This window comes from Suricata suricatta, chromosome 7 (genome assembly GCF_006229205.1).
Source record: "Suricata suricatta isolate VVHF042 chromosome 7, meerkat_22Aug2017_6uvM2_HiC, whole genome shotgun sequence".
Taxonomy (NCBI): Eukaryota; Metazoa; Chordata; class Mammalia; order Carnivora; family Herpestidae; genus Suricata; species Suricata suricatta.
The window spans coordinates 91,461,813-91,485,786 of NC_043706.1; positions in this window are offsets into that span (position 1 = coordinate 91,461,813).

Genomic DNA, 23,974 nt, shown 5'->3' on the forward strand with positions numbered 1-23,974 from the left:
CTTTCTTTCTTTTTTTAAACCAAAGGCATACGTGTAAGAAAGACTAGGAAAGATTTAAGTTCATTGCCACTAGAAGGAAAGAAGGACAAAAATATTGGTAACTAAAAAAGAAGATGAGAACCCAATGAAGAGAACCCAGGAAGACGTTGAAAAGGAAACCTTTTGGTTAGCAGAGTAATCGAGGCCTCAATGCTGTTTTAACGGTTCAAGGTTTAAAAAAGGGAATAAAGCAAAATGAAGCAGAAAGAAGGAGGAGGAGAGAGGGAAAGGTTAAACCAAGACAGAAACTGTGAGTAGATAGATGTGAAAGGGGCTGAAAATAAGTGAAAAGTGAAAAATTGCTTTATGAATAAACCGTTAAAAAATAGTGAGTGAAAAAGCAATTGTGCTTCCAGTTATTACTGAATCACGAGCTCGTGGAAGCCAGAGGCTGACCTGAGCGGTGACAGGGAGCCTAGCCTCCATGCAGCAGTTGGTGCAGGGCAGTTCCTGTGGGCGGACACCGTTTTCTACTTGAGTGTCAGTTTCGTTGTGATTACCCGCCCGCATAGACACATGTGGGCCATTTTACCGCCCTGAACACAGAAAACACATCTTGGTCATCTCTCCAACCTGCTGATGCTACAAGGCAGGTGATATCCCCCCAAAGGACCTATAGGACATAGGCAAGCCGTGGAGGTGGGGGGACCTGTGGGAGGTGGGAGGAAAGGAGAAGTCAGGATGTTACTGAGGCCTGAAGCCTCAGCCTTCCTCTGCCCTTTGCTGAAAATCAGAACGTGATTTTCTACTCGGTGCTTCTTGCCATTCCTGGCGGTGTGTTCCCACAGGAACACGTTGGTCCTTCCACAAGTGTCTTCTGGGTCAAAAGCCAGCAGAATATCCTTCTCAGGAACACATCTGAGAAGTCACAGTAGCACTGCCCCCTCCTCTGGGATCCTTGAGGAGGTACCGGGAGCCTCAGGAAGTGAACCAGTTCTCCCAGCATGACGGTGCCCTTGGATCCTCCGGGAAGAGGGCTGAAGAAGGGGAGTGATGGGGCACCACCAGAAGGTAGATCAGGCATCATGAAGAATGGCTGGTATTAATGGAGCAAGCCATTTGCAAAGCAGCAAGGCCACCCCTCCTTCTCATTCCAAGTGTAGAACACATTTCTCTATCAGAGCCACCTGCACGCAGCCAACTTTTGATCATCTGTTCCATCAGAAAGGAGGTGGAAAATGGGGGGGGGGTCACAGATTCCAAGAAAATTTGCGTGGGAGTGCTAGATCAGGCGACACTCACCCCATCAAGCACACCCTCATCTCTGGCCAACCCTAGGGAGGAAGTTTGCCTGGCGGTGTTCTGGGGGCTGAGGTAAGGTGGCCCAGGGGAGCATTTGACCCAGGTGGCCCATCCAGCAGCTAGCCCATGCACATAGCTGGCTGCATAACCAGAGAATGAGGTCCAAGTTTAATGAATTTGTTTCATTTTTTTTTAACATTTATTTATTTTTGAGAGAGAGAGAGAGAGATACACAGAGTGTGAGCTGGGGACGGTCAGAGAGATAAGGTGACACAGAATCTGAAGCAGGCTCCAGGCTCTGAGCAAACAGTCAGCTCAGAGCCTGATGTGGGGCTCGAACCCACGAACTGTGAGATCATGACCTGAGCTGAAGTCGGCCACTTAACCGACTGAGCCACCCAGGCACCCCGAATCTGTTTCATTTTTAATAACCAAGGTAAGACTGTCGTTCTGTACATCTGGCCAATGAGGCTGAGGTTTTCCTCAAAGCCCCACGCAGATCTTGGTATTCGCTCTTGCTGTTACCACAAAAGGTACTTGGTCCTATGCCAGTGGAAAGTTTAAGGCTACCTTCCTTCTTCTCTGACTGTGTTCATGAAGGAGGTAGGAAGGGTTGGCCTTTGAGTATCTCCATCCTAGAAATGGGACTATCAAAGCATGGAAGGCCAACACCCAAGCTGCCTGACAAGTTCCTGCGGGCCCTGGAAACCAAATCCCAGCTTCCTGACTCTGCTTCCTACATTAGAAGATTAGTCAGTGCTGCTACTGCCCAGCTGGGCAGGGCCCACAGGAGTCACTGATGTCGCTTAAACTTAGGGCAGGCCTACCAAAACAACAGAGCTTTATAGCACTAAATTACTGTCTTCTGCCTTGTCAGGAGCTTGACTCTTAACGAGTCCTGCCAACATTTCAGGAAAGAACAGAGGAGATAGGGAGTTTTGGAGAACAAGCATGGCCTGCCGTTATTTTGCACCCATCCCACTTCAAACTCTGCATGACCATTCAGTCTCCAAGCCAAGCTTCTTCCAGATGCCCCCTCACTGAATGGTTCTCATCACTCTGGGGGTGACCATTTCCCTTGCAAAGGGCCAGACAGAGTTGGCATTTCTCTATGTGTTACCAGAAGGGTGAGTCTCAGACTTTAGTCTTCTGTGTCAGCCTCAGGTTAACAGTGTTCCAAAGAGGAAACGGAGGCACAGAGCTGATCCCACTCTATCAGGGCATGCCTCAGAGAGACCTGGCAACTGCAGCTGAAGTGCATAGTGATCCTCAGATAGAAGGTATTGGGCAGTTGCAAAAATTCAGATGCTGTTAGGGATAAAGTGGCTTTAAGTTTATCCCATTTCAAAATACAGAGAATGTGTTTTCTAGAAAGGAAACATACAAATGAACATATTTTCTGCTTCAAGTGCACGTAAAAAATGTGCTGCTTCTGAGTTTACAGAGCTATGTTCTCTGTTTTAAATATCACCCATACATTGTTAACCAATGTTCCTGAAGACAGAGATCAAAGTTGAGAGAGAGCAGTCTGCTCCACCTTTCTGTTCTCAGGCAATGTAATCCCAAAAGGCACAATTCCTCTAGGAACTCTCTGAAGAGTTACAGTATGCCCACCTGTTGTACAGCTTTGGCAACCAACAGAAACCCTACAAAATTTATAGTCACATTGCTCCAAATTGGTAGTTTTTGCCTTCTCTCGTTTTGACCTACACATGGATTCCAGACTGAAAATTGCATTATCTGAAGCAAACCATTCAGCTCATTTTAGATAGGCTACAGCTGTTTCAACCCTCCTTCCAACTTCAGTGTAAAAACATAATATATTATGGTTCATCTATAGCCTGAAGAATTATATGCTCTTAAGAGGATTGGCTGAAAAAAATAAGAAAGAAGAGGAAGGAAGGAAGGAATCTCTTAAAACTAGCTATATAACTTACAAATGAGAGAAGCATCTCTCAAGTTCAAGTCCAAATCTTTTTCACATCAGAGAAATGAGAGTTTGAAATGGATAGAGTGGAGATGGGTATTTTCTGGAAGAGACCTCCAGCTCCAGCTCCCTGGGAGTCCTGCTGAGGGTCATTGGCCATGTGGCGGACTGCTCCAAAATAGAGGTATATATTTCTGAAAGACAAAAGAAGAGGAAGAAGAAGAAAAATGAGGAGGAGAAGGGGAAGGGGAGGAAGGAGAAGGAGGAGGACAGAAAGAGGGAGGAGGAGAGGGAGGGAGCGAGAGAAGAAGAAGAAGAGGAAGGAGAAGAGGAAGGAGGAGGGGAAGTAGGGTAAAGCCTGTGTTGAAGGTGCAGACTTCCTTCCGTACTTGGGTTTTTCTCCCTTCTGAGGGGTGTTTGAAAGTTTTTCCTGTGCTTCTAACTGAGTAGAAACCACATCACGTCTTCTGTCATCTTCTTTGCTCACCACTGGAGACCCTGGTGGTTAGAGAGGGAAAGTCCCTTTCAATGGTGCATGTGGGGGTAGAAGGTCTTGGGGGCCAGGCAGGGGAGTGGTGGGGAGAGGGGAGAAAAGGAGAGATCATTAAGGTTTCCTCTCTGGCCTAGACAGGGTAGCCACCCTGGCTGGGCTCTCCATCCGTAGAGCAGCAAAGCACATCTTTAATATCACTGATCATCCTGGGTGATGAGGGAACAGTATTCACTTCAAGAGCTCCGTGGTTTTGGGATACCCAAAGAGTGGCCACAGTGACCTCTGTGTAGCCTGAGACTAGTTTGTACCTGTCTTCTTAGTACCTGTTCTGTTGGAAGGGTAAGGGACAGGTGAGGGCACAGCTCTATATTTGGTCTGAGCTGTTTTAGGGTAGTCTCTGTGGGACATTTCTTTTCTTTTTTAATTGTGGTAAAAAAAATAACATAAAATTTATCATCTTAGCCATTTTTAATCATACAGTTCAGCAGTATTAACTACACACACGTTGTTGTACAGCCAAAACCTAGGACCTTTTTATCTTGCCAAGTTGAAACTATACCTGCTGAAGAAATCCCCTTTCCCTGCTCCCCCTCTGCCCCTGAGTCATGACATTTCTTGATCATGTTACAATCCTGAGTGCTTTTTTTGGTTAAATCTGTAAACTTGATTTCCATACCAAGACCTGTCTTGAGTTCACACACCAGCCAACCTGTTTGGGGAGCAGTTCAGATTCACTCTGCCATGAATATTCACCACTGGCCATGGATCGCATTCACAAATGCCTGTCCTCAGCACTCCTGTGGGGCTTCAGCAGTTTATGGAGTTGTTATTTGCAACACCAAACCAGTCAGGAATGAAAATAATAATCAACTCCTTAAATGTTTACAAGCCTCCTGGGCTATTGCACATGTAATTTAGAGCCGCCATCTTGTCTCCTTCTCTCTCTCTCAGTGGAATGGAATGTCCTCTCTAGCAACGTGATGGCTGGGGGAGCATGAGGTGAAGGCCTCTCTCCTCTCCTCTTCTAATGGAACCTGAGTTGGTCATCTTTGGTAGCAGGTTGTCTGGCACTTCCTCATACAAGTTACTTCTAAACAAATCCTCCCTACACGTTGTCCTTGGAGCTGGAGCAGAAGGCTGGTAAGAACTCTCACCCAATCAGCACAATCAATTTGTCATTCCCTGAAAATAGAGTTGTCCCTCCAGTCTGTCCAGTTCCTGCCCCCAGCGCCCAGTGGTGGAGATGGGGAGGAAGGCTGGCCTTTGAGCAAGGCCACATTCCAGGGGGAGTGGTTCCTCCGCATTCACTGTGCTGGGAGGGCCCGTCTTGCTGTGCCTCCTGCCTGCAGCCATCCTTGAAGTGTTGTGTTACACAACAGTCATGAACCCTGGAATGTCTCTGGTCATTCACGGCGTGACTCTGTCACTCCATAAATGACACTGTCAAGCTTCAAGGCCCAGAATGAGGTTGGCTTGTTTTCCAATAGACCATTTTCTCCCACCCAGAACAAAGCTTCCAGGCTTTTATGAGTACTTCTTACTGTGAGACTCCTGAGAGCATAGAAATTCAGGGGAAGACAATACAGGGAAAGATTACAAATGATACTCTGATAGTCACGCAGACGCTATAAAACACACTGAACAATTTGACCATGCTATTTGCTGATAAGAAGCTTTCTAGAAATTAGCTGGTCACTTCTTAGAGTAACTTTTTGTCTCCTCTCACTCTTACCTTGACTCTTTCCTTCTTTAGTTCATTTCCTTCATGAGATAAATGAAGAAAGCAACAGATTAAGGTTCCAAAGAACATATGATTCATGAGTCATGTCTATTTTTTTCTATAGTACTCATTTTAATGGCATTGTTCCAGCAGAAGAAACAGAAAGTAAAAATATACCCTAAATACTAACTTAGGTGCTTCTGTAATAATACAATCATAATTATGAAAATAATGCCTTGCATTTGATCTATACTGTGTAGGTTATGAGGCTCTGCCGGGGTCATTTACTCATTTTATCCTCACAAATACCCTTTGAGGTTGGTTCCATTATCCCCTATTTACATACATGGAAGCAGAGACCCAGGGAGGTCAAGTAAACTAGATGATGCAGGAAAATACTTTCACTCAGTGCACAGAAAGTCTTCCAAAACAGTTACTATTCGTAAGTAACTTGCATAATGTCACTCAACTAGTAACTATGACCTGAACCTTCTTAAACCACTGCTGATAACTTCTCTCTGCCCTCAGCATAAGTAGCCTTAGTCCACGAAATACAAGAGATACAGTTTTCAACATGATCTGGAAACTGTACTTTATCATCTTCCAGCTAAAGAATTAGGGGTCTTGCTGAAGACTCTCTAGATGTAATTCAGAGTCTCATGTATTTATGACCCATTTTCCTCCAAGAAACAATGCATAGAAAAATCCTCCCTACGGTTCCTCTTATTTTAAAATTCATCAGGTGATCTGACAAACAAATCCTGAGTTTGTCTCAAATTGTGGGGTTTTCATCCTAACAATAAGAGCTAAATCTAGCATTTTTACTTGCGTATTCACTCATTTATTCATTCTTGAACATCTGTCGCCTGCCTTCTATATCTCAAGTATTGGGCCAAGCAGATGGTGATGTTCAGGTATGAATAAGACCAAAAAGCTCCCTAGAATTACTTGCCCCCAGAGAGAGAGAGCGAGAAAGAGAGAGAGAGCTGTGTACAATTTGATTGTTGTTACTGACTGCTTTTAAATAAATACTTCTATTATTATCTGCTAAGAGGGATCAAATTGAATTAGAAACAATTATTCCTAGTTTTCATTTTGTAGCATTTAATTTTATAGGTATTTTAGGTATCTTTTGCATTTAATGTGCTCAAAAAGATTATTTTAAGTAAGAACAGTGCACAATTCTGGCTATCGTTAGGTTTAGATGTCCAATAGAAAATTCCGTGTTCCACTTGTTACGTTGTACTGGCCCCCACGGGGAAATGATAGAATAGAATATAAACAAAACTTATTGCTATATTTGGTTATGCCTACAAGGAAATTTTTAAAAATTAATGTTTTTTTTAAAGCTTATTTATTTGGGGAGAATGAGCACAAGCAGGGGATGTACAGAGAGAGAGGGAGAGAGAATTCTAAGCAGTCTCCAAGCTGTCAGCACAGAGCCCAATGTGGGGCTCAATTTCACGAATGGTGAGATCATGATCTGAGCCAAAATCAAGAGTCAGGTGCTCAACCAACTGAGCCACCCAACTACCCCTAAATTTTTATTATAAATTGGTAATAATTTATTAGTTGGCGGTCAGATCCTTGAAATAAGACTACAGTATCATTTAAATATAGATCTTCAGAAATGTGATTTCTAGATAAGATCATAAACAAGAAGAGCTCTAAGTCATGGGTTAAAAAAAATTATATGAAGCATTCTATGCTGAGATGTCCTGGCTATTATCTTTACCCATCCAAGCACCTTAGAAGGATTCATAAAACCATATCAAAACATTGTTTCAGAAGAATTGTCTCCTAGAACAAAAGCAGTAATGGGGGCAGGGAGGGTTGTTGGTGTCATGAAATGGAAAGAATACTCCACCAGGAGCAGGTAGACAGGGGACAGGTCACTGAGAGACATGGGTTTACTCCTGGTTTGGCCAGCTGGGTAACTTTAGCAAGAGATGCAACCTCTCTAGGTCTGTTTCCACATCTGTAAAACACGATGGTTAAGCTAGATGCACTCTAAGTCCATTTCTACAAATCAACAAATGTAAAAGCATGTTGCTTATTTTAATAAAGCTGTATTAACACTAAAAATTTTCTTGAAACCTTCTAGCCTCTCTGCCCAGCACAGTGTTTTGGTCAGAGTGGCCAAGGAAAATAGGGTGGTATTGCCCTGCAGCTGTTGGCCCAGAGCTTTGGGAAATATTTATTGATGACTCGGCACGTGGCTGTCTGCCCTGTGGGTCAGGGCTCCAGGTGCTCTAGTGGGCCTTGTTATGAGCGAGCTGCCAGCACTTTGGGGTGAGGCAGTAACTTGAAATGTAGACCATTTATAACCACTCAGATTCCAGGACACTTTACTCAAGCTTAGGAGTGTCAACCTTCATCCCTTCACCAAAGTACTACCTTGGATAATTAGTGCTCCTCAAATGATTCTTGCATTTCAGTGCCATGCGGCATCCATCCTTCCTACCCCCTGGTGTAGTGCAGTTTGTTTTTTGTCTTCCAACCCATAAACCCGATGACAAGGCTTTTATCAGTTGAAGGTGGAAATGAGTATGAATTTGGTATTCTTCCTAGACCCAATGAGTTTGTTCTTTCAGGTCAATAAAGAGAAAAAGAGAAAAAGGGCAAGGAAAATAAGCCTCCCAACACTCTTCTCGTTTTGATGGCATAGGAAACGTCCTACCTCAAAACACTGGTGTCAACACTAGAGTCACTCTAGGTAGTTAGGGGTCTTAGAAATCCTGGGAAAGTTCCATAAAGATTAATGGCGCATGGAAAACTTTTTGTTTTTAGGGGGTAATAAGTTGTGAAACTACAAAGCTGTATAATCTTTAAGTTATGAGATGTTGACATAATTGTTTTGAGATAACCAATCAGACCACACATTTTGTACTACCAGCTTATAATGAGTGTTCATTAAACATCATGATAAACACACCCTCCTTGTTTGCTAACAAAGGGGCATTCTCTTCATGTATCACTGATGACAGCTGATGCTGCACAATTAAAGTCATCTACTCATTCTCTCCTTTTCCCTGATTTTTTTCCAGAGATGTCATATGGTCAGAGAACAATTTTCCTCCCCCTGATTTCCCCCCCTTCTTTTCTTCCTTCTCTCTTTTTTTTTAATCTTGCTTTGGGCTGAACTAGATTTCTTCATGTGAGGAAATGTCTCCCTACTGACCAGTCAGGCACTTTGGGTGATGCATAACTTTTCCAGGTCACTGGGACATCATTTGATGAACTGGAGTCAACACTTACCAAGAGGAATTCCAAAAGTTGGAGATGCCTGCCTCCCAAGATGACCAGTTTTTCCAGAGGAGTTATTTACTCACCTTGCAGAGTTAGCCCATGGAGTTATCTCTTCCAAGTGTGTATCCAACTTAAAGAAATATTTGCTTTTGGAATAGATCCTAAATATCTAAAATATTATTTCTATCTATTCTATTTTATTTTATTGGTGTTTCCTGTGATGATCTCTGTGATTTTAGGCAAGTCATTTAACTTTTCAATTATTACCATTGACTTCTCTCCTAATGAATCATTGGCACAACTTAGGACCTTAAATTCATTCATCCAATATTTATGAAACCGAACTATGTGCATGATGCTGCACTTGTTTTTGGAGTCGCAGGAGAGCCCAATGCCTGCTCCTTTGCTGTAGGAATTTATAATCTAATTGAAGTGTGCTCACATTTACACATGAAAATAAAAGTAACAGCCCAAGGCAATACGTAATCATGCCCAATGAGACCATATGTGTATACACGAATATTCACTCAGCATTGTTTGTTATAACAACATTTTGGGATATGTCTAAATGTCCATTAATAGAAGTTAAGCAAATTATGATCGTTTATACAATGGGATACTATGCAGCTATTAAAAAAGAATGAGGTGGCTCTACATGTAGTAAAATGGAAGAGCTCTGAACTACAGCTTTAAGGGAAAAAAGAAAGTGTGTGTTCTGTGCTATCCGTAGTGAAAAGAAAAAATAAGAATATGTCTGCAAAGTTCTACATATGCATTGAATACCTTTGAACATATACATAAGTATCTGGAAAAAGTAATTGCCTCTAGAGAAGATATTGGAGGCCAACGAATGGAGTAGGAGGAAGACTTGATTGAATATCTTCTGTGTCTCTTTTGAATTTTGCACCAAATACACATATTATCAAATTTTAAAATAAAAAGCTAATATTTAAAATGTGTCTTTATCAGGGCACCTGGGTGGCTCAGTCAATTAAGTGTCCAACTTCAGCATGGGTCATGATCTCAGAGTTTGTGGGTTTGAGCCCCACATCGGGCTCTGTGTTGACAGCTCAGAGCCTGGAGCCTGTTTCAGATTCTGTGTCTCCCTCCCTCTCTACCCTCCCCTGCTCATGCTTTGTCTCTCTCTCTCTCTCTCTCTCAAAAATGAATAAACATTTAAAAAAATTTTTTTAAATGTGCCTTTATCTCAACAGTGAGGGTTCCTAAACATTAAATGAAGGACAAATAGAGATCTTTTTTCATAGAGGTCTGAAAATGAAGTAAATTCTCTGCAAGGAGTATTGAAAGCATTCTACTGAAAGTTCTATAGCTCCATCCCCTTTGAATCACTTGCAATCTGTTGCTTCTGACACATAGAGTAGAACACAAGAATAGGATTTGTATATCCTAATAGTACATTGTGCTTGGTGTTATAGGTCATCATTTCAACATGATTATTCAAAAAGACGTAGGAGAGAAGAGATTTGGAGAGCACAGGAGAGCAAGCTGGAAGCTCTGTGAGCAGTTCCTTCCCTGAAAACTTCTGCTGGCTCTGTCACATTCGTCGGTGTCCTCAGTCACCTGGACATATGTGCTCACAAAAGGGACTGGCAGCCCTAGCTCCTGTCAGGCATATGGAGGTTCATATCTTTTTGGTTACAAGCTCTTCCTAACACATTCCCAGAGGGTATGGCAGCTTGTCAGACTCTTGCCACCATTGATGATAGCACTGCATAGACTAATAGAATCTCAGAGAGGGGAAGGACTGTGGAAGAAGAAGTGACCATGAAGAAGAGTGACCCACCCATGCACACATCAGGCATCAGGTACAAAGCTGAAACTATCCCCTCGGTCTTCTCACTCTGAGTCAGTGCCTTTTTGTGAGCCTTCCTTGGGTCTCAGTCCTCTTGGGTTTTCAGTTGGGGCAATGGTAAGGTCATGACAGCTATTCCCCCAAAACTGATCAAAAACTGAGGGCAAACTCAATACGTTAGGCTCAGGGATTCAAGCCAAGTCCAGGCTGCTGAGACAACTTTTGGGGGTGGGAGTTGGGAAACCAAGAGGTTCCCTCTTCTTGCAGGAGAGAAGGTGAGTAATCCCACAGACCTCCCAGCAAGCAGCCAGGACATGTATGCTTTTGGGATACCCAAATCCCCCCACCGTGAATCAGGTCCAACCTAGAAGTTTCAGCATCAAAAATCTCTACCCCAAAACGTATACTATTTTGATTTTTATCAGTGATGGGCTATATAAAGCCTCCTATAGTCTCAGACCTGGAAACCATATACTGCAGGACCAAAGCTCTAAGGAAAATAGACAACTCGTGTTCCCTTTTTCTATTTATTTTATAGAAAAAATAAATAAATAAAACCTCAATAATTGAGCTAACTTTCAATAATGTAATAAGGGGCCAAATGTCCTCCTCAGTCTGATACCATTTCTCTGTTTGTTATTCCTGTCCCCATCATCAGCGGGATCAGGGGTCTGGGTATCAGAGTTCACTGGGTGGGGTGCAAGTGCACATCACGACAGGGCTCATCCTCTCAAACCCTATTGACAGTCTCACCCATGGAGCTCTGACGCCTTTTACTTTCTATTGACTAAAATAAATATCCTCTTTTATAATGACTTCAGAAAATGGACTCTGGACTTGGAGTTTATAAGGACAAGAAGCAGCTTATCTTCATCCTGGGCATGAGTCACTGCCTCTTCCCACCCATTTCCACAGACACCTGAGTTAGTTTAGTCTCGTCTAATTCCTCTGCTGTTTGCAGTGGGACTTCCGCCACCTAGGCAGCATGAGTCAAAAGAGATCATCCTCCTCATCTGACTGCTTAATGAACTGAGGTATTTGTTTGGAGCTGAATGTTTACAATGAAAAGCACCATCTTGTTTTTTCATGTTATGACAGCCTGGAAACTGAGAAGCAGGGGAGACGGCCTCCATTTGTGTCTAGAAGGCAGCGGTCCTCTTATTTCTTCACTTTCCTTGACCATTATTATTTTATTTCATGGGAAGCTTTGAAAGTTCTACCCTATGTCTAGTGCCCAGGTCGTGATGAATAAAAAAGCGTCAGTACCTAAGCTAATCATTCTTCACTTCCAGCCACAGCTCAAGGGTTTTGCTGTCTATCTTTGGAAATGACTCAACCACCAGATGGGGGGAAAAGTGCACCACAAATTAATTATGCCACATCTTCAGGCTTTGTCCTTTCATTTACTGAATCGGCGTTTAATTAACAACTCAAGACTGCACTTCCTTGCAGATGAGTTTGCATTTCATGAGATCATAAAATTAAAGAAAAAGTCTGTCGAACTCACTGCTCCCCAGCCCCTGTCCCTGGCCTGACCCTGGTTACTTTCATGTCTGACTCCTTTTCTCACGAATGTTTCTCCAGACACTAGGAAAGGATCCCAGAAGAAGCAGTGAGCTCTCATTGCTACATGAGTCCTGTGGGGTATTTGCCTCCTTGCTTCTGTTTCCCTGACTATTTTCACTGTCTTCTCACTCTCCCTTTGTCATTTCTACAGGTTATTTGCCAGATATTGGTGGATCAGTGAGTCAGCACTTCCATTATAGTTCTGTGCAAGCAATGGTCACTTCACAGACACGAAGAGTCACGAAGTGCCTCCATGACTTCTTGCCTTCGTCTCCATTTTCACTATCGTCTTTTCTCTTTTCTCCTTCCCTGTAGCAGGAAGAAGGGGACAAATTTACTCTTGTTCTGATCTAGACTCAGTCTTCATTCTTGGCTCATTCTGTTCCCTGCCTGAAGAGAAGAGTTTGTGCTCACCAAATGCTTTACAAACACCAACTCACATGGCCCCCAACAACTGAGTGCACACACCCACTTTAACCACTGAGGTGGTCTGGCTCTTAACACTGTCTTGCCCTGCCTACCTAAGTGCCCTCTAATCACTTCTTGGGCAATTAAATGTCTCTCTCTCTCTCTCTCTCTCTCTCTCTCTCTCTCTCTCTCTCTCTCTCACACACACACACACACACACACACACACACACACACACCTTAAGTTTAAAAATAATTTATCTGATGTAATTTGGATCCATGGATATTAATTCCCTTCAGTCAGTTGACATCTTTGAGTCTGGGCATGGTCTACTGTGGTGAAGTCTTGCGTGGAAAACACTAAATTGTTGATAAATGAGAGAAGGCAACATAGAACCTAATATTTGACACAGAAATGTTATACTTACTAAAACCAGATAAATGATTTTGATGGTAGGACCCTATCCATCTATATCCATCAGTATAGTATACTAGCCTCTGATCCACCACAAAGGGTTTCATAGAAGTTCAATGCAAAACCCAATGCTTGGCTTATTAGTCAAGCCCCTCACACACAGTCATTGAGATACTATTTACTCCTAGTTTTCCCACAATTTTAAAAGGGCCAGGGATCTTCTTTCTGATCCATAGAAGACTAGAAACAACAAATGAAAAGGCAGAGCCCAGAGAAAGATTCTGAAGTGGGTAGAAGAGAAAGCTGATACCTGAACGGACAGAAGAGCTCCACAAAGGCATAAATGTAAGATCATTTAGTGTAGGTAGGACACTATAGCCCATCCACAGCCTCCTTGACATTGAAAAATGCAGTAACTGCGTTCGTCACCATGTCCCTAAGTCACCGGCACAAGGACAGACCATGATCAACCATAACATGATGAAAAGGTCACAACTTTCTCAAGGAATTCCTATACATAATGGTTAAAGTTTTTTCTTTACCTGAAGGATATCAGCCTCACCAAAATAGCAAAAATGACTCATTCTCCAAGATTTTGGGGATACATACAAAGTTGTACTTTGTAGGTCTATAATGAGATAAGCACACTGTCACTATTAAACTAGTTTCTGATGACCATAATTTTATATCATCCACTGACAAGTTCTCAGATTATGAAATAATAATTAGCCTTAACTTCATGAGTCTCTAAAGGATGTATGATTATTTCAGAAGATCCTGCATTTCTGCTAGTCCAGGTTTCATAAATGAGTGTGGCAAGAGTTGGAGTCAGCCTGGAACTGTGTTTATTTTTCATACATGAAAAGTCTGGTAATCTTTTTGGAGGCCTGTACGGTGCATATAAATCCCTCCCTTTTTGCATAATGGTACTTTACTTCCTGGATTATATAAATATTATTTTACTAAAGAGACAGGAACTGGATTGGTGGCATATTTTGTGCAATGATTTAACTTAATTCCTCAGGTTCAAAGTGAATTTGTCAGTTATGAACTAACTAAATAAAATGACATATTTCAATCTTTTTTCTAATCTTTCTGTTCCCTTCTCCAATCTGCACATAGTCAAAAGCCCAACAAAATCACCAAGCCAGTTTTTGGTTAAAGAATATTTTTAAACTTTCTATTATGGAAATTTCCAAGCATTCACCAAAGTAGAGACAATAGTGTAATGAACCTCCACCTTCAACAGCTATCAATACCTTGTCAGTCTTGAACAGTATGCATGAGTGTGCCTACATACAACTCCTTCTGTTTTAATTTTCCAGCAGGCAGAAATATATGGGGCTAGTGTCCTGCAAAGCAAAGGAACCAGGCGTCCAAACAACCACAAAGTGTGATTGAAAGGATGTCAGAGACTTTTTACCCTACAGATGATGAATGCCATCACTAGGGAGTTATTCTTGATGCTAACCATTATACTCTGTCTTTCTCCGTCCCTCTGTCTCTTCTCTCATTCTCTTTAAAAATGCCCTCCTACTGGGAAAGTCCTAAAATCTTTTAATGGTTGGCTTTGTTAGAGTAAGTTGGTTTTTATGAAATTATATTATCTAGAACAGAAGACTTGGGAGAGAGTCTAACATCTCTGTAGTCCAGGGATAGACAGGCTGTGAAACAGAGAAGGGAAATGAAATAATGTCAGATAAGAAAAACAAATTTACAGATTAGCCCTGGTACTACTTCCTTTAAGAGGCTGCCTTGGTAAAAAAAATTATAACTCAAACATTTTTATTACCAACAATCAGTATTTGGGAGTGGTAAAATTGATAAAGTAGAAAGTCCTTTTATCATTATAAAAATGCTTAAATCCAGTCATTTTAAAATACATTTTAAGGTAAGATGACATTCAAAAGTTTCCAGCCCCTCTATCTTGACCAGCTGTCAACTGGTCAGTCACCTTAGGAAGAATCATTTCAGGGGTTCTTTCCTTTCCACTTATTTTCCATTAGAAGGGGTTAGTAGGGCTTTGAGTGGAGGGGAGGACGCTTTACAAAGGTGGCCCGTCTCCATGTGTTTTAGGACATTCCTGTAGCAGGGAGTGAACACGTCATCAGCTGCCAAAGAGAAAAGAGATTGAGTTATTGGATGTTATTCTTTGAGGTTCAATATTGTAAGAACATCCCCGATGGACTGAAGTAGGTGTGACTGGCTTCCTAGGGGTGTTACAGGATCCTCCAGCCTCAGAGTGCTTGTCTAAGCTCTAGTTCCAGCAGGGAAATAGAGGCCACCTTTTAAAATCAAGGGGACTGCAGGCAGCAACAATACTTCCAACAACTCGGTATTAAGGAAAAAGACCAGAACAATAGCACTGAGTAAACTTCTTGGTTCTTAAAATCATCACAGGAAGCAACAGATGCTTAGGCAAGATGGGGGCCCAAATCTGATTAATTTTAATGTTAAAAGAGCTGTGATCATTTTGTAGTTTGAACTGGTAAGACAGAACATAATGGTCACAAATATATGAAAAAGAAAAAAAGATTCTGCGTATTTCTCCATATGTTAATTATTATATCTCATGAGTTTGTGGCAGATTTTTGTTTTCTTCCTTATTCTTTTTTGGGTCTTTTAAATTCACCTTTTCTACAATACAAATGTATTGTTTTCTATTCAGGAAATACAAGGTGGGAATCCACCTCTCCCATCATGACACTTGTAACCTCTCTTTCCAAGGCCGCTAGAGTGGGCACTCCCTACCCACAAGCAACTCTAACAAATCTTGAAAGTTCCGAGTAACAACAGGGTGGCCAGTTTTGGTAACAGACCATAAGCTCTGGCTAACAGGGAAAGCAAAACCCCATCTCCGGGGCAGATCAGGAGGCAAGGGCTGACCGCCCCGGAAGGAGAGGAAGGAATCCGGGCCTCATTGTGGCTGCGCATGCTCAGCAGCGGTTCTGAACCCCGGCTGAGTTTGCCTGAGTGCCCTTGGGCACTTCGGCAGCGTGCAGGTTTTGAGTTTCACCCCAGACCTAGTTTGGAAGATTCGGGGTGAGGCACAGGAATCCCCAGATGATTCTGGCCTGAAAGTAGCCTGAGGGCCTCTCTTTAAAACCTGCTGCACAGCCCGGTGAGTACAGTATGAAGAAGAAAACGCAAGTTATGATTTCATAAGCACATGTTCACTTTAACTCATGAAACGTCTCACAGCAGCTAGCAGGAAACTCACTCCTTCTTCTGGTTATACAGAAACTCCTCTTGGATTTGCATGATGTAATGCTGTGTCTCGACGGGCGATGGTGTGACGTTGGTTGCTGCCCCACATGCACGGGGGTTGACAACCCGGGCGGGGCACCATGACTTTGATAGGCATCACCCACCATGCTCCCCTGGTGATATGCTCACAGTCAGACACCTTCTGGGTGGTGTCTGAGTCCCTCAAAGGAGTGGAGCCATCATTTCCCTTTCAGGGCCCTCCCTCTGGAAGGAGGATCTTGCTAGAATATCTAACACACATTTTTAGGGGTGCCAGGGTGACTCAGTGGTTTAAGCATCCGACTTGGGCTCAGGTCATGCTCTCAAAGTTCGTGAGTTCCAACCCTGGCATCAGGCTCTGCGCTGACAGCTGGGAGCCTGGAGCCTGTTTGGGATTCTGTGTCTCCCTCTCTCTCTGCCCCTCCCCCACTTGCACATGTACTCTCTCTCTCTCTCTCTCAAAAATAATAAACATAAAAAATTTAAAACATGTTTTTAAATGTGTTGCTTCTCAAAGAACTCTACAAGTATACTCATCTCTCCAATATTGGATGGGATTAATAGGAAGGCTACTGCCCACAAATGGCTTGCACAAAGCCAGGCCTGGGTGGGCCACATCCCGCACCCCGGCTCTGTGCTGCTGCCCCGCGGGTCTCTTCTGAGTCCTGGAAAACCAGTGACTACATGACTTGGAAGAGCCCACCTGCTTCTGATCTTTAGTCACCAATATCTCTGCCTAGAAGTCACTGAGCACCTACCACATGCTGAGCAACATGGTAGGTCCTCTTGGGGAGGTAAAGACGTGACTCTCATCAATGAACGCCCACTGGAGGTGGAGAACAAGGGTTTAAGGAGAGCTAAGTTGTGCTTCTCTAGCCCCTATTCTTCTTCACAGCGGTTTCCCAGAAAACAATTATTTGTATAATTATGTCCTCACTAGATTGTAAACTCCAGCAGGTAGGAATGGGATCTGTTTGTGTCTCCAAAGCCTGGTAAGATGCAAGATACGTCTTCAGCCTTCAATCCATGTTCCATCCAGCCTTCAATGACCCATCCACTGGGTTCAACTGTGTGTGGAGTGGTTGGGGAAAAAAAGTGAGAGAAGGAACCAGGGATCAGAGTGATGAGCGCCTTCAATCCTATGGACTTGGGGATTTCTCCTTTGGACAGCAAAAACTCATTGAAAGTTTCTCACAAGGGAGCTAGGTGGGGCCCTCCACTGTTCAGGAAGGTGAACTTGCAATGAGGCTGAGAGATGGAAGAAAGGAGGGTCTGCAGACTGCAGCAGGGGCGGGGCGGGGGGCACTCCAGGAGGAAAGCCTCAACAGAAACTCCTGCCCGACATCCCCAGGACCTGTGGTAGAGTTGTGAGCCACAGAGGCAGGTTTTCAGCCACTTCTGCATTAGAAGGGAGGTCACTACTGGAGCTACTTAAAAAAAATTTTTTTAATGTTTATATTTTGAGAAAGAGAGAGACAGAGAGAGAGAGAGAGAGAGCACGAGTTGGGGAAGGGCAAAGAGAGAGGGAGACACAGAATCTGAAACAGGCTCCAGGCTCCGAACTGTCAGCACAGAGCCCCACGCAGGCCTCGAACTCATGAACTGCAAGATCATGAGCCGAAGTTGGATGCTTAGCCAACTGAGCCACCCAGGTGCCCCCCTATTGGAACTACTTTTGATGCATCAAAGAAATGGGCTGCATAGACACACTCATAGCAATTTCTGTACTCACACGTGTGTGCCTATGCACATTTTCCTGGACGGAGTTAAGGATAACATTCCTTCCACACTAACTCTTTCCAACTTCAAGGTATCATTTGGTTCCTAGAAGGCCTAATTCTCCACACACACACTCCAGTGTCCTGCGTTAATGGGTGCACATCTCACTCTCATGGAATATTTTACTCACTCTGACTTGACAGATGATTATTATCACTATTATTAATATTGGGCCTAATAATAGCCATAGTAATTAACATGTTTCTTGGGGGCTACCACATTGATAGCAATTAAAGCTTAAGAAAACTGTCCTGAGGGACCCATAATATAAGCTAATCAGGTAGTTAGGAAGGATTTTTAACAAACTTTTCGCCTTAATCCAATCTTCACTGTGAGGGTGGAAATCACCACTCGAAAGCTCTACCTTAAGGCCCCGTTCTGGAGCTTTTCAAAAGGGCTAAGGTGTGGCATTGTGGTCCCAGGAGCCCTGTGAAGTCACTGGCTAGGGTCTCGCCCTAGATCAGTACTGTCCAATAGAAATATAACACAAACCACACATGTAATGGTAACTGTTCTAGTAGCCACACTTAAACAAGTAAAAAGAAATAGGTGAAGGAATCCTAATGTTTTATTTAACCGAATATGTCCAAAATATCATTTCAACATATAACCAATATAAAACTGATTTGGGATTCTTTGGCTGTGGTGGTTCTAAGTCGTAGAGACCTGCTATGTATTTTATACTTACAGAACCTTTCTCCTTGAACCAGCCACTTTGCAAGTGTGGTTACTGCTGCCCGAGTGGACAGTGCAGTCAGAGCCCCTCCGGGAAGATGCTGGCGTGTTTCTCACCGGGAACATCACAGACCAGCTACTTGAGGAGGCCCCTTTCCAGCACCAACCACAGGAATTTAGTACTGGGAAGCAATGTAAGAAAAAGATGTCCAGTGCTTGTCCGTCCTGGTGTCAGCTGAGCAGAATGAATGCTCTTCCGGTACAGAAGGGTCAACAATGGAAGAAGTGTTGGGGCAGAGAGAGGGCAGAAAAGGGCTGAGCTCCCTTTACCGGTTCAGAGATTCTGAGATGTTGCAAATCTAAGTCATGTTGTTAAGACTCCAGGCAGTCAGGGAGGAGGATGACAGGCCCAGGCAGAACCAAGAGAGGAAGAGGAAATGAGGCAGGCGACAGGGGATTTGCTACACCCAAAAGTGGCGGGGAAGCACTACCGACTTCTGGGCATCCTTAGAGATGAGCCTGCCCCCTGGGGCTCACAAAGTCTGACAAGGAAGGAAGAAGCCACCAACTGCACCAGAAAGACACCCATCTGAGGGCTGAGAAGAATGCCACTGAACAGCTTGAGGGGATGGCCTGACTCGGGGCAGCAGGTGAGGCCAACTGACCAGTGGCCAAAGCACCAGTGCCCTGTCTCTCAGGTTGAGGCTATGGTGTCAGGTCTAGTCTCCCCTGTAGCTTTCGTAAATAAAATTTGAAAATAACACATTGTAAAACAATCCAAATTATGTCAGATGATTGTAAGTGATTAAATGTGACAAAGAGGTGTGTAACAGAGAGTGGCTGCCTGATTCTCCCATTCTCTGTATCACCGGAGTGAATCAGCTCTGAGACTCTGAGTAACGCAGGGCAGGGCCGCCACACATGGGCCGCCACACATGGGCCGCCGTTGACCTCAGTGAACAGGGATCTTTCCCAAATTTCACGGGCTCACCCAGGGACCTCCACACAGAGAAGAGAGCTATGCCGTGTGCCCCGCACCCACAAGATTTGCCTTCTGCTGCTTGGGAGGACCTTTCCTGTCAAAGGCCACAAATGTGGAGCAGTGCTTTAAAATCGTGCCTGTTAAAATGAAAGTAGAGTTCCAGGGTCATAAGGCATTGACCATGGGGATAGAGAGATTTCAGGTCAAATGTTAGCCCATAAACGGAGAGGACACACAGTGCGGGCCTGCCGTGGAGGGCATGACTCATTTGGCTCCTCCACTGGCCAGTGGGGGCATTGCCACTGGCCAGTGGCACTCCCCACTTTCAGATGGGGGGAGGGATGTTTAGGCAGCTGTCTTTTTTCAGGTCAATTTCTAGAGAAATGACACATTTCTGGGCTCTGGGCGGTTGGCAAATGTCCACGTGACTGACTTCCTGAGAGCCTAAAGGGGACTCTTCAGGCTCGCAATGCTGGGGGTCTCACACAGAGGCCCACCCGGGCCGTGTTAGTGATGCATCCATTCCAGGCCAGATTTCTCGGAAGCCACACATATGGTAAACAAACAGGAGGGAAATGTGTTCATCCTGGCTCTGCCCCTTGTTTCTCTCCCACAAAGGAAATGGCCCACTCCTGGAGTTCAAAGCCACGAGGCTGCTCGGAAGCAGGGACAATATGTATCAGCTTAATGGGCTCTCTCTGCTCTGGATCTGAACGCCTGCGCACTGAGTGCCAGTGGCTCCTAAGGGAGCTGGCGACCAAGAAGCAGGCCAGAGGAAGGCTTGCTCCAGGAAGCCTGGCTGACCCGACAATTATTTTTTATGACACGGCATGCATTATGTTGATGGTTTCATTTCTGGTTATTACCTTCTATTAAAAGGCATCTTGAGTAAGATGATTATGGGGGCACCTTATTCCCGCCTTAGGAATCTACTCTCAAATTTTCAGTGCACTGTTGTTTTTCCTGGACATATTATTATTATTGTTCTTGTTATGGTTGTGATTATGTAAACTGCTAGTTGTCAAATAGCTCTTTTTATTAGCCATTGCTCAGAGCCCCATTGCTTTGAGGTAAACAGATACGGGATGATGCCCAGACAGGGCACAGAGAGGTCAAGCACCCCAGAAAGTCCTCTCCTGGCAAGAGCTCATCTAGACTAGAGCACAATGATTTCGCCAGGGGCCGGCGACGCCAGAGGTATCTCTCTCCTCCCTGTACCCACCTAGCCGGGACCCATCTTGGGAACGTGAGCAAACGAAGCAGCACAGTAGGCCAGAGCTGTGTGGGTGCCCCTCGTGCCCGTGCAGTCTCCCGTGCTCTTGGTTTGAGGGGCCTGCCTGGTGAGGACCATCAAGTGGCACATGGGATGGGCTCCCTCCCAAATGAAGAGGCCAAGCCGAGGACCATGAATGTGGTTGGAACTCATTTGGAACGAAAACACGGTAAGGCTCCACCATAGGGCTCTCCAGCTAGTGCCTCACTCAAGTTGCTGAAACCGAGTGGAGTTTTACCTCCAAGCCAGAGCAGCATCTACTGAATATCGTCAGTGGCATCTCTCAATCACTCAGGAGAAAAACACTTAGAACTATTTTTTAAACAATTTAAATTTTTAATTAAAAATTATTTGCTTATTATCAAAAAGAAATATATGGAAGCTTGTAAAGTAACAAGTAAAAATGCGCCTCCCCCCATTCCTCCATCCCACCCCTCAGAAGTAACACTGTTAATAGTTTAGTATCATTCTAGACTTTTCTCTGTGCAACCAAGACCTATTTTCTTTTGTTGTAACTATCTTTGGCCCTACCTTTGCCTTCCTTCTAATATCTGTAAGTCATGAACCCTAACTAATTTTTCCTTTATGTTTCTCACATCTGTCCAGTCTTTCCTTCCAAATTCTTATTGTCTTATGCTTAGAATATCAGTGTTCCACAGTGAAATGAGCAAGGGCTTTGGATCTAAATAACTGGGATTCAGATCTTGGTTTTTTCACTTGGGACAATGACTTCCCTTGTTCACACCTCAGTTTCTTCATTTGCTTAAAGGAGATAATATAATATATAATAATATGTAATAATATAATACCTTTGATGATGAAAATGTATAGGGTTGTAAAGTACTAGAACATAGTACATGCTCAATAAATGTTCACAATATTCTCCTCTAAGTGGCCTTAAACACCCATTTCAGTTCCCTCCAAGTTAGCTTGCATATCATGGTTAGATTAATCTTTCTTAAAACACTTATCTTAATAGTTTTTTGCTTAAAACCTCGAAAAGGCTTCTCATTGTTTACAGTACGAGTGGCAAATAGTATGAGTGGCATATCAGCTCCAACTGATCGGTAGTATCGGTTTGAGAGGTTGCCCCAGGGCCTGGTAGGAGGAGTGCTGGGTTTGATTAGCAATGTCTGTTATGGGAGCAGAAACAGAGTGGCAGCATCCTTGACCTACAGAATAAAGTCCAGCATTACTTTATGCCTCCTGCCTCCATAGGTCTCCATCCTTACAGGTGGCTTTCTCTCCCTCTGGACTGGTCTCCAGGTCTGCCACACATACCATAGATGGTTTGCCCCTAAATATCCTGCAGCTGGCTTACCTGCCATCATCCAGTGCTCAAGTGCTAGGTTCCCAAAGAGGCCACACACTCTATCACACTGCTGTCTGTTTTCTTCATAGCACTTCATCTCTGTCTGGAGTAGTCCCATTTATGTATTTGTTTTCATGTTTATTGGCTGTCTCTCCCATAAGAAGCTGATCACCTGAAGACAGGGGGACTGTCTCTTATTGACCAGTGTGTCCCCAGGGCCTAGAGCATGGTCTTCATCAGAAGGAGCTCAGCATTGTCCATTGTTGAGAACAAGGCTTCTCTGATGACTGAATCATTTCTTCCCAAGGGGACTGGACTCCAGGCCAAGGATGGGGTCTGAGTTTTCACGTACCTGCCACATATAGTTCAGCCTGGCATATAAAATGGGCTCAGTAAAACCTGGATTGGCTGATTGCTATGACCTTTAAGAGGAATCTTATTAAGGCATTTGGGCCCATGGAACGCATTGGATTTGGTGCTCAGAGACTCTGGTGGCACCTCCAGCCAATTTGCCTCATAGTAGGCCACTTTGTACCCATGCTGGCCTTCTCCTTGAGAGTTTTCACCAAATCACACATTGCTGAGTTTCCTGTTTCCCAGAGACACTGATGATGAGCTGGTTACTTGTGCTGTTTACATCTCGACTGTTACGGTTTCTTACTTTCTGTCTTAGCATTATGTGTCTACAGGAATGAAAGCATCTAAAGGGCGTAGAATGTGACAGTCCATCCTGCAGAGGAATAGCACGGCCCTCAGAGAATCCTGCAGAACAGAAAGGATGGTAAGAGGGAGTGCTCCTTCGTTTCTTGCCAATGCGAGCAAACTTCCAAGCGGGAAATGATGAAAGATTATTAAGTCCCCCGTGTTTAAATGTATTTTCATTGGTCATTTTTCTACTCACAGACATCTTGTTTTAATTGAAGGTTTTTCCTAAGTTTATTTATGTCTGAGACCACATAACATCAACATTGAAGAACACATTATGAAGGAAAAAATGTTTTTCTACTCTGCCACCCCAACAACTGTTTTCATTTTTTTTATGTTTCCTTCCAATCTTCCTGCCTATGCATATTTTCATGTATTTATAATCAGACTTGTTTGAGAAAGATAAATATTTTACTGCTAAGGCCAATAACAATGAATATAAGAAAACATCAAATATTCTTAGTTTTTAGAATAATATGCTCATTTCCCCCAAATGCCTAGGTTTTAAATTGCTGGGCCTTGAACAAAGTCCAGTGGTGTAAAATATCCAGGAAGATAGGAATGGAAGTACCTGGGTACAGGATACCAGGCCTCTCAGGAAGACATGTTACTTGTTCCTATTTTAGACGGGCTCCTGTGGGTTGCAAAAGATAAAACACTCCACTCTCTCCCAGTTCCCATTGGATTGGGTTCCAGGGACTTGGAATGCCCAGAAAATATATATGGTGAGTCCTCATTTTTTGCAGATTCGGTATTTGCCAGTTTGTCTACTTGCTAAAATGTACTTGTAAGCCCCAAATCAATATTCGTGGCACTTTCGAAGTCATTTGCGCGCCTGCACTCTTGCAGAACAATGAAAACTTGGAGTCACCTGATATGCGCATTCCCAGCTGAGGCTGAATGAAGCAATGCTCTGCCTTCTTGTTTCAGCTCTCATACTGTAAACAACTGACTCTCCACAATCTCTTTCATTCCACGCTATTTGCCTCTTTGTGCTTTTTGTTTGTGATTTCGCCATGTAAAATGGACCCGGGTTCAGTGCCAAAGTGCTTGCTGTCTAGTGTTCCTAAGTAAGAAGGCAGGGATTCCTTACTGAGAAAATATATGTGTTAGATTAGCTTCCATCAGGCA